A 12,323-nucleotide genomic window follows, 5' to 3' on the forward strand; every position below is an offset into this window, starting at 1 on the left:
GAGGCTAGAGACAGTGGCATTGCCCTAATGAGCAGGACAATTCCCTAGAGGCTAACCATATGTACATATGATCAGCGCCCAAGTCCCCTCTCCACCTAAGCTAGGACCAAGGAGGGCCAGGCAATGGGTGTTGATGACTCACCAGATAGACCTATAGGCTCCCCCAAACCCCCTATCCTTAGCTCACAAAGATGGTGAGGTTGCAACGACCAAATGAAATTGACATGTATCTTGGTTCCATTAACTCGAAACTATCTAACTATTCTCGTGTCAGCACAATATGTAGCAATTCTCAGTTTTGGACGTCCGATTCTGATAACTAGTCATTGCAGAAAGTCCTTAGTCTAGCTTAAATAGGTAGCCAGTGTAATTTAATAAGTATTGGAGTGATACTTTCTTGAGGTGGGGCACCTTTTTATCAATCATGCAGCTATGTTTATTATGTTTTGTAATATCTTAAGTTGTCATTTGAGATCGTAACAGAGCGAGTTTCAATAGTCAATTCCGGAAATAACACAGGACTTATCATAGTCTCAGTTTGCCTACGAGTGGACTTGTCCAGTGTAGTTCAAGACCAGGGAAGCCGGAGAATCGTTTAGCGGATGTCCAGAGTTATTTGTTTGGTTTTAGAGACAGATTCGACCAGCGGTTATCCTTATTAGCCAAACTTACAAGTTACAGCTGATGGTAAAGTTTATTTGATTTTGAGATCCCTGAAGGTCCCTCACTCCAAATTTTCTCACCTGAAGATCAGCAACCCTAAGAGAGGATCTTTAGGGGATAGTTTAAAGATTAATAAAACACTCAATCATAAAACCAAAGTCATTTATTGAAACGTACGATAATACCCAAAATATGAATATGGATATTGTGCAACGATATTTTCACAAAACTTCTCAAAATGTCACATGAATTACTGCAGGGATGAGTTTAACAAGTCTTGCAGCCACGCATTGGCTTTATATAGCATGATATATCAATTTCTTTAGTAATCCCAGGGCCACCTAACGTTACTAGATTTGCTTAGAAGTATGAAACACATATCCCACCATAAAGCTGTTGCAGTCAATCGTAGTTTTTTTTCCCAGATAGGCTTACTTGACGTCTTTTTTTTGTTCCTCCAATTCGTTCACTCCAGGGATACATGTTATGAAGTATGAACCCACTTCTGCAGTCACAGTCTATAACTATAACTATTATACTGTGGTATAACAATCTTTATTTGTGAAATTTTACTTAAACTTTAACTAGTAAAGTAAGGCAAAGCCCCTTCAGACGGTATGTTCCTGTGTACTAGTACCCCCTCATTTGTGGCCAGTAGTTTGTGTGGTGTTTTTTGAAAATTTGATTAATACAACCAATGAATTTTGACTTGTTCAACAAATAAACCTCTTGTATTTGTTAGGGCTATCATGGATATCTTGTAACTAGTTTTTTTATGCATTTTAGTAAACTCAGCTGTTGACATTGGATAGTCAACTAGTAATAAGTGTCTTGAGTTTGGAAAGAGTCTTTAAGTAATTACTTGTGACACTGAGGACTGAAAGAGGACACAAAGGCTGTGATGCAACAAGAAATTGCAAGATCTTGAATCCTCTGTCTTCTGTTTGAAGTTAAGTATGACGCCATCAAAGATGAACTGATTATGTAAACTTCGCTTGAATAGTGAAATTGTTTTTAGGTTCTATGCTTTTTAGAAGACAGGTCAGATTTGGGGCATTTAGTGCTGGTATGAAGTTCCTCAATCACGTACAGAACAATATTAGATTATGTTGCGTAAATAGCAGATATCTAAGATCTTGGTGTTTTTTAGAAATTTGTTTTTCTTTCAGTGAGAGTTTTTGTTCTTAATTTGAAACTGGAGTGATAAGGCCTCATAGGATTCACTTAAGCTGTGTTGGTCAAACTATCATGAATTTGTTTTAATTCATGTCTTTTGATTAATTCCCGTAGTTACCAAGATTTGATTAAATCAATGCATTTTTTTGTAGATTGATTGATTTAAAGTTTTCAGGCATCCTGACATCTAAGGTCATGAGAAAGATTTAAATGCAATTATAGATTAATTCGAGATTTCCATTTAGACATTAAATAATAGTCACCTACTTTTTTTGGTCAACAAAACTTAGCTTTACTTTTTTTTTGGCAAAATAATTTTAGGAGAAATTAGTTGAGTGCAATGAGTCTTTTTATAGTTTATATATGACATATTTGTTTTTGAAGTTGTTAATAGTTTATATATGACATATCTGTTTTGGCGTTGTTGATAGTTTATATATGACATATCTGTTTTGACGTCGTTAATAGTTTATATACGACATATCTGTTTTGACGTTGTTAATAGTTTATATAAGACATATCTGTTTTGACGTTGTTAATAGTTTATATACGACATATCTGTTTTGACGTTGTTAATAGTTTATATAAGACATATCTGTTTTGACGTTGTTAATAGTTTATATAAGACATATCTGTTTTGACGTTGTTAATAGTTTATATACGACATATCTGTTTTGACGTCGTTAATAGTTTATATACGACATATCTGTTTTGACGTCGTTAATAGTTTATATAAGACATATCTGTTTTGACGTTGTTAATAGTTTATATAAGACATATCTGTTTTGACGTTGTTAATAGTTTATATACGACATATCTGTTTTGACATCGTTAATAGTTTATATAAGACATATCTGTTTTGACGTTGTTAATAGTTTATATACGACATATCTGTTTTGACGTTGTTAATAGTTTATATATGACATATCTGTTTTGACGTTGTTAATAGTTTATATATGACATATCTGTTTTGACGTTGTTAATAGTTTATATATGACATATCTGTTTTGACGTTAATAGTTTATATAAGACATATCTGTTTTGACGTTGTTAATAGTTCATATATGACATATCTGTTTTGACGTTGTTACTTTTTTTAGAATGATTTATTGTTAATTTGTTTCCATCACATATTTATTTCCTTATTTCCTTTCCTCACTGGGCTATTTTTCCCTATTGGAGCCCCTGGGCTTATAGCATCTTGCTTTTCCAACTAGGGTTGTAGCTTGGCTACTAAATGATGATAATAATAATAATAATAATGATAATAGGCAAAAGCAAAAAAATCTGTTGAAATGTCCTTTTCAATTCTTTCTACATTTGTGTTCCAGTTTGCTTGGTATGGCATAATAGGCAATCAAATGACGAGCAGCCAGACGCTGTTGTTCCCCAAGTTGAGAAATTGCCTCCTGTCTTCTGCATGAGCCGAAGTAAGTATGACATCTTCAGTTATCTGATACTGTTAACTCCGTTTGCTTTTTAGAAACTAGGTTAGATTTTTTGCCATTTAGTACTGGGGTGAAGTTACACGAAGACAGAGATGGATTGTTAAACTATAGACTGAGTAAATATCCGATATTGAAGATTTCGTATTTCTGGATATGTTTTCCTATTGTATGAGAATATTTTTTTTTAGGATTCACTCAAACTGTATACGAACAAACATTCATACATCGTTTTTTTTTTTTTTTTCTGAATGATTTTTCTTTTTCGTAAATCCCGTTAGTTAGAAAGCTTAGATTAAATTCATGTTTATTTTTATTATTGTAATTAAAATAAATGGTTTTAAACTCAAATAGCCTATTTTAGTTTAGTTCTATACCTCTGTTTAGGTGTGAAATAAGTCAGCTACTTTTAGATAAACATTTAGATAAGAAAAAATCAAATCAATTTTATCAATTTTTTTTTTTTTTTTTTTTTGCAAAAAGTGTTCAGGTTAGTGTATGTGGGAAGCTACACATCGGTTAAGTTGAATTGTTATCGTAAGTGAGCAGTGATATCAGTGCGCTGTGTGTGATGCACTGCAGATGCTAATTCAACTTAGTTTAATTTTTTAGCAAAGGATTTTCTACTCATATTTTTGAGAATTTACTGTTGAAAACTTGACATAGGAACTCTAGGACATTTTATTAGTTCTTAAGGTATCCTAGATTCCTTTTGGTCCTGTATTATTCTAATTTCTTCACCAAAATATCAAAAAATATAGAATATCATAGTTTTTGTTGCTTAAGTCATCCTAATCATTTTGGAGCTTGGAATATCTTGCTTTTGGGGGCTTAAAATATCCTTCTTTTGGGGCCTAAAATATCCTACTTTTAGAGGCTTAAATATCCAACTTTTGGGGCTTAAAATATCTTAAATATCTTGCTTTTGGAGACTTAAAATGTCCTACTTTTGGAGACTTAAAATATCCTACTTTTGGGGGCTTAAAATATGCAACTTTTGGGGCTTAAAATATCTTAAATATCTTGCTTTTGGAGACTTAAAATGCCCTACTTTTGGAGACTTAAAATATCCTACTTTTGGGGGCTTAAAATATCCAACTTTTGGGGCTTAAAATATCTTAAATATCTTGCTTTTGGAGACTTAAAATGTCCTACTTTTGGTGACTTAAAATGTCCTACTTTTGGAGACTTAAAATATCCTACTTTTGGGGCTTAAAATATCCTACTTTTGGGAGCTTAAAATATCCAACTTTTGGGGCTTAAAATATCTTAAATATCTTGCTTTTGGAGACTTAAAATGTCCTACTTTTGGAGACTTAAAATATCCTACTTTTGGGGGTTAAAATATCCAACATTTGGGGGCTTAAAATATCCAACATTTGGGGCTTAAAATATCTTAAATATCTTGCTTTTGGAGACTTAAAATGTCCTACTTTTGGAGACTTAAAATATCCTACTTTTGGGAGCTTAAAATATCCAACTTTTGGGGCTTAAAATATCTTAAATATCTTGCTTTTGGAGACTTAAAATGCCCTACTTTTGGAGACTTAAAATATCCTACTTTTGGGGGCTTAAAATATCCAACTTTTGGGGCTTAAAATATCTTAAATATCTTGCTTTTGGAGACTTAAAATGTCCTACTTTTGGTGACTTAAAATGTCCTACTTTTGGAGACTTAAAATATCCTACTTTTGGGGCTTAAAATATCCTACTTTTGGGAGCTTAAAATATCCAACTTTTGGGGCTTAAAATATCTTAAATATCTTGCTTTTGGAGACTTAAAATGTCCTACTTTTGGAGACTTAAAATATCCTACTTTTGGGGGTTAAAATATCCAACATTTGGGGGCTTAAAATATCCAACATTTGGGGCTTAAAATATCTTAAATATCTTGCTTTTGGAGACTTAAAATGTCCTACTTTTGGAGACTTAAAATATCCTACTTTTGGGGGCTTAAAATATCCAACATTTGGGGGCTTAAAATATCCAACATTTGGGGCTTAAAATATCTTAAATATCTTGCTTTTGGAGACTTAAAATGTCCTACTTTTGGTGACTTAAAATGTCTTACTTTTGGAGACTTAAAATATCCTACTTTTGGAGACTTAAAATATCCTACTTTTGGGGGCTTAGAATATCCAACTTTTGGGGGCTTAAAATATCCTACTTTTGGGGGCCTAAAATATCCTACTTTTGGGGGCTTAAAATATCCTACTTTTGGGGGCCTAAAATATCCTACTTTTGGGGGCCTAAAATATCCTACTTTTGGGGGCCTAAAATATCCTACTTTTGGGGGCCTAAAATATCCTACTTTTGGGGGCCTAAAATATCCTACTTTTGGGGGCCTAAAATATCCTACTTTTGGGGGCCTAAAATATCCTACTTTTGGGGGCCTAAAATATCCTACTTTTGGGGCATAAAATATTCTACTTTTGGGGGCTTAAAATATCCTACTTTTGGGGCTTAAAATATCCTACTTTTGGGGCTTAAAATATCCTACTTTGGGAGCATAAGATATCCTAATTGGTTTTTGATTGAACTGATTTATTAAACATATAATATTGCTTAGAAATTACTAAAAAACGTACTAAATTTGTTCTTTAAAAATCTTGATTAGTAATTTTCTGAGAGTTCCTATTAACACTTTTGTCTTTCAGGTTAATGTGGCCTTCTGCTTTGATGTTTATAACAATTTAACCAAAAGGATGATACAAATCAAGGACAATCCTGGATCAGTCGACTCTCCTGGTAAAGTTCTTCAGTGGGAGAAGATGAACACCTTTTTGGGCATTTGTAGGAATGCCCAAATTTAATTAAGCTTTTTACAATGATGATTTAAGTATTAAATCTTGAACAATGGGCTCAGTTATATTGTTAGCTGAGTAATTTTCTTAAATTCTTTCTATTTTAGTTCCATAAATTTAACTTTAATACATTGAATTCCCATTCAAAATTGCTTTAATGAATAGTTGATGACTTAAATTTAGTTATGAATCAATTTAGGCCTTTTTAAAAACCATGTCAATAGCTAAGTTTGCAATCTTGTGTAAGCTAACCTGAAGTTTTTAGAGCGAAATTTCAGGTAAGAGTTATTTCAGGTAGGAGTCATTTCAGGTAGAGGGTGTATAACAGGAGTTCTACCAGGTAGAGGCTGGGATATTTCAAGTAGGAGTTATTTCAGGTAGAGCGGGGGCTATTTCAAGTAGGAGTTATTTCAGGTAGAGCGGGGGCTATTTCAAGTAGGAGTTATTTCAGGTAGAGCGGGGGCTATTTCAAGTAGGAGTTATTTCAGGTAGAGCGGGGGCTATTTCAAGTAGGAGTTATTTCAGGTAGAGCGGGGGCTATTTCAAGTAGGAGTTATTTCAGGTAGAGCGGGGGCTATTTCAAGTAGGAGTTATTCCATGTAGAGCGGGGGCTATTTCAAGTAGGAGTCATTTAAGGTATGTGTTTTTTCCGGTAGAGGGCAGACTATTTATGTAGAGACTGGGATATTTCAAGGATTTATTATTTCAGGTAGTACTTTCACGTAGAGGCTAGAATAGTCAGGTAGGAGTTCTTTCAGGTAGAGAGAGGGCTTTTTCAGATAGAGGGTGGGCTGTTTCAGATAGAAGGTGGGCTGTTTCAGGTAGAGGCTGGGCTGTTTCAGGTAGAGGCTGGGCTGTTTCATTTAGAGGCTGGGCTGTTTCAGGTAGAGGCTGGGCTGTTTCAGGTAGAGGCTGGGCTGTTTCAGGTAGAGGCTGGGCTGTTTCATTTAGAGGCGGGGCTTTTTCAGGTAGAGGCTGGGCTGCTGCATTTGAAGACTGGGCTATTTCAGTTAAATTTTTAGTCTAGTGATATCGAGATCTTTATTTATTTAATCTAAGGGGGTTGGACATTCAAATCATGAGATCCTAGAAGCAAAATTTTCCTAAGGTTTTATATTTGTCAATTTTGACTTTCATGAATTAAGTATTTCTAGTAAGATTGGGAAAACCTTTATGAGTATCGAAACAGTTTTTAGTTTGTAATCTAGATTCTTTTTAAAGTTCAGGATATGGGAACATATTCGTAAATTAGTTGGGAAAATTTCAAACTGTAGTGTTATTGTATTAAGAATGAATAGCTTATATAAAATCACTAAATTATCTGGTGCCTAAACTTCCAGTTGATGGAAATAAGGTTTTTGTTTTTAAGGAGACATAATTTATAAATTTTTGGGGCATTTAAATTGAGCTGCTTCAAATGCTTATTTCAAGGTGTGTTCGTGTTTAGCCTTCCAATTTTTCTTTCTGTCCTATAAGCTTAAGGTTCCTTAACACAAAACCCTTTCTAGTTTCAATAGTATATCTTGGATAGTTGATCCCCCACATCGCGTTTTAGATTTTATAAAGGGTAATAACTAACAAATGGATTTGAAGCAATCTAAACAATACACTATTGGTCCTATTTTTAAAAATCTAGAGTAAATATTTTAACGTCCGTAATTTGTATAAAAACTTATCCATCTTTTATTCTTAAATTTGTAAGATTCAGTATTTAATTAAATGTCCATCCTCCCCATGTTAAATCTCTCTCTCTCTCTCTCTCTCTCTCTCTCTCTCTCTCTCTCTCTCTCTCTCTCTCTCTCTCTCTCAAAATATATAAGTTAGTAACTAGAGTAGTTTATAGAAGATTCTAGGAGTATACTTTGAAATAAAAAGTTATATAATATAGGTAAAGGAAAGGTTATTGTACATGTTTTTCATATTTTAATTAGATATTGTTAGAGAAGCTTAAATTTAAGTTTAGGAAAGATGGTTTTAAAACTTTGTGCTTTTGGGAAGGTCGAAAGGCTGATTTGTTGATTGGTATAGATTTAAATACTAAGAATTAAAGTAGGACTTGAACATTGCTGGATAATACAGAATAGTGAATAGATTTAGGTGATCATTGACAGACGAGATGGTTAGATTTCATGTGAAATGACTAGGAGGACTTCGGTGTGAAATAGCGAGGAAGGCTTTGGTGTGAAATGGCTATGAGGGCTTTGGTATGAAATGGCTATGAGGGCTTTGGTGTGAAATGGCTATGAGGGCTTTGGTGTGCAATGGCTAGGAGGGCTTTGGTGTGAAATGCTTAGGAGAGTTTTGGTGTGAAATGGTTAGGAGAGTTTTGGTGTGAAATGGTTAGGAGGACTTTGGTGTGAAATGACTAGGGGAGCTTTGGTGCGAAATGACTAGGGGAGCTTTGGTGTGAAATGGCTAGTAGGGCTTTGGTGTGAAATGGCTAGGAAGACTTTGGTGTGAAATGGCTAGGAGGGCTTTGGTGTGAAATGGATAAGAGGGCTTTGGTGTGAAAGGGCTAGGAAGGCTTTGGTGTGATAAGGCTATTAGAGCTAGAAAGTGGGAAGGCTAGTATGTGAGTGTGTGAAATGGCTAGTAGAGCTAGAAAGTGGGAGGGCTAGTATGTGAGTGTGTGAAATGGTAGGGCTTTGGCTAATATTAGTGAAATTCCTCATCTTATCTTAAGCTACATGAACATACCTTGAAATTAACTTCGATTTTTTTTAAATCAGATTGTTCCTTGTAATACATAGCTAAAGTTTCAGAACTCCCATTCCCACTCCTTGATCCTTCCCCCTCCCAATTTGGAAAGATTTTTAAAAAAAAATAAAGGGAACGTTCATATGACTGAGCCTCCCTCCCCATTTGGCCCCCTCCCTCTTCTGGTATCAGTACTTGCCATGTTCCTCACCACTGAAAGGCCAGAGGGCCCATGATGTATATATCTTGCTTTTGACTAGAACCACTGTTCATTTAGGCTGTTTATGAACTTCCCATGTACGGAACTCGTTCATTCTTTTGCTGGTTTAATGAGAGAATAATATTGTTAACTTGGTTATGTTGTATTGTCAAAATGCTAGATTTTGTGTCATGGTGAACATGTTTAGTCTAATTTGATTTCCTTGAAATCTTGTCAGGGTAGATTCTGACTTGTCAATTCTAGTCATGATTAATAATTCAGTCAGGTTAAAGGATCTTTAAAGCCTCAAATGATTTTAGATATTGGTATTTCGTGCTTTTAAATATTTTTTAAATCTAGTTTAAAAATTTTCAAAATTTTAATCTTGAATTGTAGGAGATTGTAATGTCAAATTGAACAGGTTTCTATTGTGCATACACTGTAATTTATTTCAAACTAGATCAAATTTGTCATGTATTGTGTAAATTGAGTTATGAAAAACTTTTTGTCAAGATAGTGATTTAAATTGTCCAAGAATGTGTGAGTTTTCTATGTTAATGTGAAATTAGTAACTGTATTGCTAAATTTTTCAGTTTTATCTGTCAATGAAAATAATAAGATTGGAAAGATTAATTTAGTTTTAAAGTTTGAGATAACTTTCTTTAAAAAAGTGTTGACTTTGTAAGTCTTGCGATCCAGTGCTTTCCATTACACTGAGATACCCGAGCTCTCTGAAAAGGGGTCCAGCTGGGACTATAAATGTCCCAAGATATCTGATTCCTACTGTTTCTGTTCACGACATAAAGAAGGGACAAAGAACTGCTGTAAGTCATTTTAGAAGAAATGTGTAATACATTCTTGAATATATTGTTGTTGGTATAGCTTTAGTTGTTAGTGGGGAGTTACTGCCAATGTTGATTAGGGGAATTAAGGAATTATTGAAGTCCTTATTTGTGTAATTCAGGATTAGGTAACCTGGTTTAGGGAATGTTTATACCGGATTAAATTATTTGGCTTCAATTCTATTTAGTTTGATGTGCTCTTGGTTAAGTATTTTTAAAATTTATGCAGGATTAGGCAAAGGATCCAAACTGAAGTTTGACATTTTGAGGTTAGATTTTGCATACGTACTTTGATACTGATGTACAGGAATGTATGTATCTTGTGTAGTAATTTACAAAATACCTGCTCCAAAGTTATACTTTTTTTTTTTTTTTTTTTTTTTTTTTTTTTTTTTGTGCAAGGAAACTTTATAATTCATAAATGTTAGACATAATCTGATAAGCCTCTGAAGCTTGTACAAAACATCAAGTCAGTGCATTAGTGTTATATTGTAATAAACTATATAACTCGCCAATTTCTTTTAATTTTAATGACACTTAAGATTTGAATGCACAATTTAAGTTGCTCACATGTAACAAGCTCATAATTTCTACACTAATATTTCTAGACAACTAAAGCCAAAAACTGTTAGATTAACTGAAAGCTTGATAAAGTCCGATCTACTTATGCTAAAGTCCCTTACGTTTAAATGCTAATATAATTAATATTAACGTCATAAACTGTTGATTAAACTGTTTAAATCTTTAGTTAACTTAAGTCTATGGTGAGTAAATGTTTAGTAACTTAAGGTAATCTAAAATTAGAAGTTAGTACATTAATTTTCAAAGTACTTTATCACAATATATAAGTACTATAAGAAAAATCCTGCAAAATAAGTTTTTAGAGATTTTAATGTCTTGATATTTCATGTACCCAGCGTTTCGATTACATACAAATTAGCCACTAAATCTGTATTCGAAACTTGCAACTTTTCGAGTTAGGTTGAGCGTTTCAACATTTTCATATCGATGCGAAGTACAGAAAACCTTTACTGATTTGGTGGGAAAGTTTTGAATTTCAGTTGATTGCTTTAGATTTAGTTAATACATAATTCGGTACAGTAATACAGTAAAGATTATTTAAGAGAAATTGTAGTTTTCTCATAATAGAGTACAATACACTTTTCAAATGTCCGCCTTTGCATTAATTTCAATGTAAATATTAGCGTAATCTCTTAAGTAACTTGAGGGGACAAGCAAAAGGCCAGTTTGTCACTATGGAACAACGCAAAAGTTTTATAAATGTAATTTTGATCGTTGGTTCACGACATTAAGCTCAGAGAGTGCACTACTTATGTTGCTGCTCTACCACTTAAAATTAAACCTTGGGATTAAATTTAGGAACTAATTGATGCAGGACAATGCATTCCTTGTACATCAGTAAATTTGTAACGAGCAATGAACGAATGGTTGGATGATGTCTGGTGTAAGTGTTACGAGGAGGATCTACTGTAGTCTATAGAGAGGAATTATAGTTTCTTACTAGTGGTGTCTTTAGTGAAAAATTGGTTTGATTGCGTACTGATTTTAATAGATCTGTGTAAAGGTTATCTTAGTGAGACATTTAAATTAGTTTTTCTCGGGTCAAATCAAGGTTAGCAAGTGTCTATTCCTCAGGTTGACACCAAAAAATTTTAACCCTTTTACCCCCAAAGGACGTACTGGTACGTTTCACAAAACTCATCTCTTTACCCCCTATGGACTTACCGGTACGTCCTTGCAAAAAAATGCTATAAAAATTCTTTTTTCATATTTTTGATAATTTTTTGAGAAAATTCAGGCATTTTCCAAGAGAATGAGACCAACCTGACCTCTCTATGACAAAAATTAGGGCTGTTAGAGCAATTAAAAAAAAAATATACAGCAAAATGTGCTAGGGAAAAAATAACCCCTTGGAGGTTAAGGGTTGGAAATTTCCAAATAGCCTGGGGGTAAAAGGGTTAATCTAAATTTATTTTTATAGAAAGTTAGATACTGAGATTAGAGTAAACTTTGTTTAGTAGGCAGCTCTAAAAAAAATATTTTATTTCACGAAGGACAATATTAGTTTCCTTGCATAATTGGCCGAACGGGAGTCTCAAATCAAAGGGTTTTGAGAATGATTTAAATAATTATTATGCCTAAACTCATTTCATACTTGAATCGTAGATTTCTAAGATTTTTGTAATGAGTAATTTAATGCATATATGAAAAGCAAATTCACCCATCAATCAATCTAAAGTAATTTCACTTGTTTTTTTTTGCATTAATTCTTTAAAGATTAAATCTAAAGCTTTCTTTCAATAGTAGCTTAATCAGTAGCTCACTTTACCAGATTGATATATCCTAATCGCTTTTATCTATAGATTGCCAAAATTATATTAAGTTATTTTAGGAATCTTTTAATATATTAACTTTTTACGTGGCCACATTAAGATGAGGCGATAGGCGAGGTGGTGAGTATTAGATATGCAAATAT

At 33.5% G+C, this 12,323-nt stretch overlaps 1 long non-coding RNA gene across 1 annotated transcript; it reads left to right on the plus strand.

Annotated features, from left to right (window-relative positions):
• Positions 1 to 1,521: 1,521 nt before the first annotated feature.
• LOC137629695 (uncharacterized) lies at positions 1,522 to 9,922 on the plus strand. The gene is made up of 3 exons (XR_011041582.1): positions 1,522 to 1,612; positions 3,171 to 3,269; positions 5,942 to 9,922. It is a non-coding gene; the product is annotated as an uncharacterized lncRNA (long non-coding RNA).
• Positions 9,923 to 12,323: the final 2,401 nt, after the last annotated feature.

This window comes from Palaemon carinicauda, chromosome 2 (genome assembly GCF_036898095.1).
Source record: "Palaemon carinicauda isolate YSFRI2023 chromosome 2, ASM3689809v2, whole genome shotgun sequence".
NCBI lineage: Eukaryota > Metazoa > Arthropoda > Malacostraca > Decapoda > Palaemonidae > Palaemon > Palaemon carinicauda.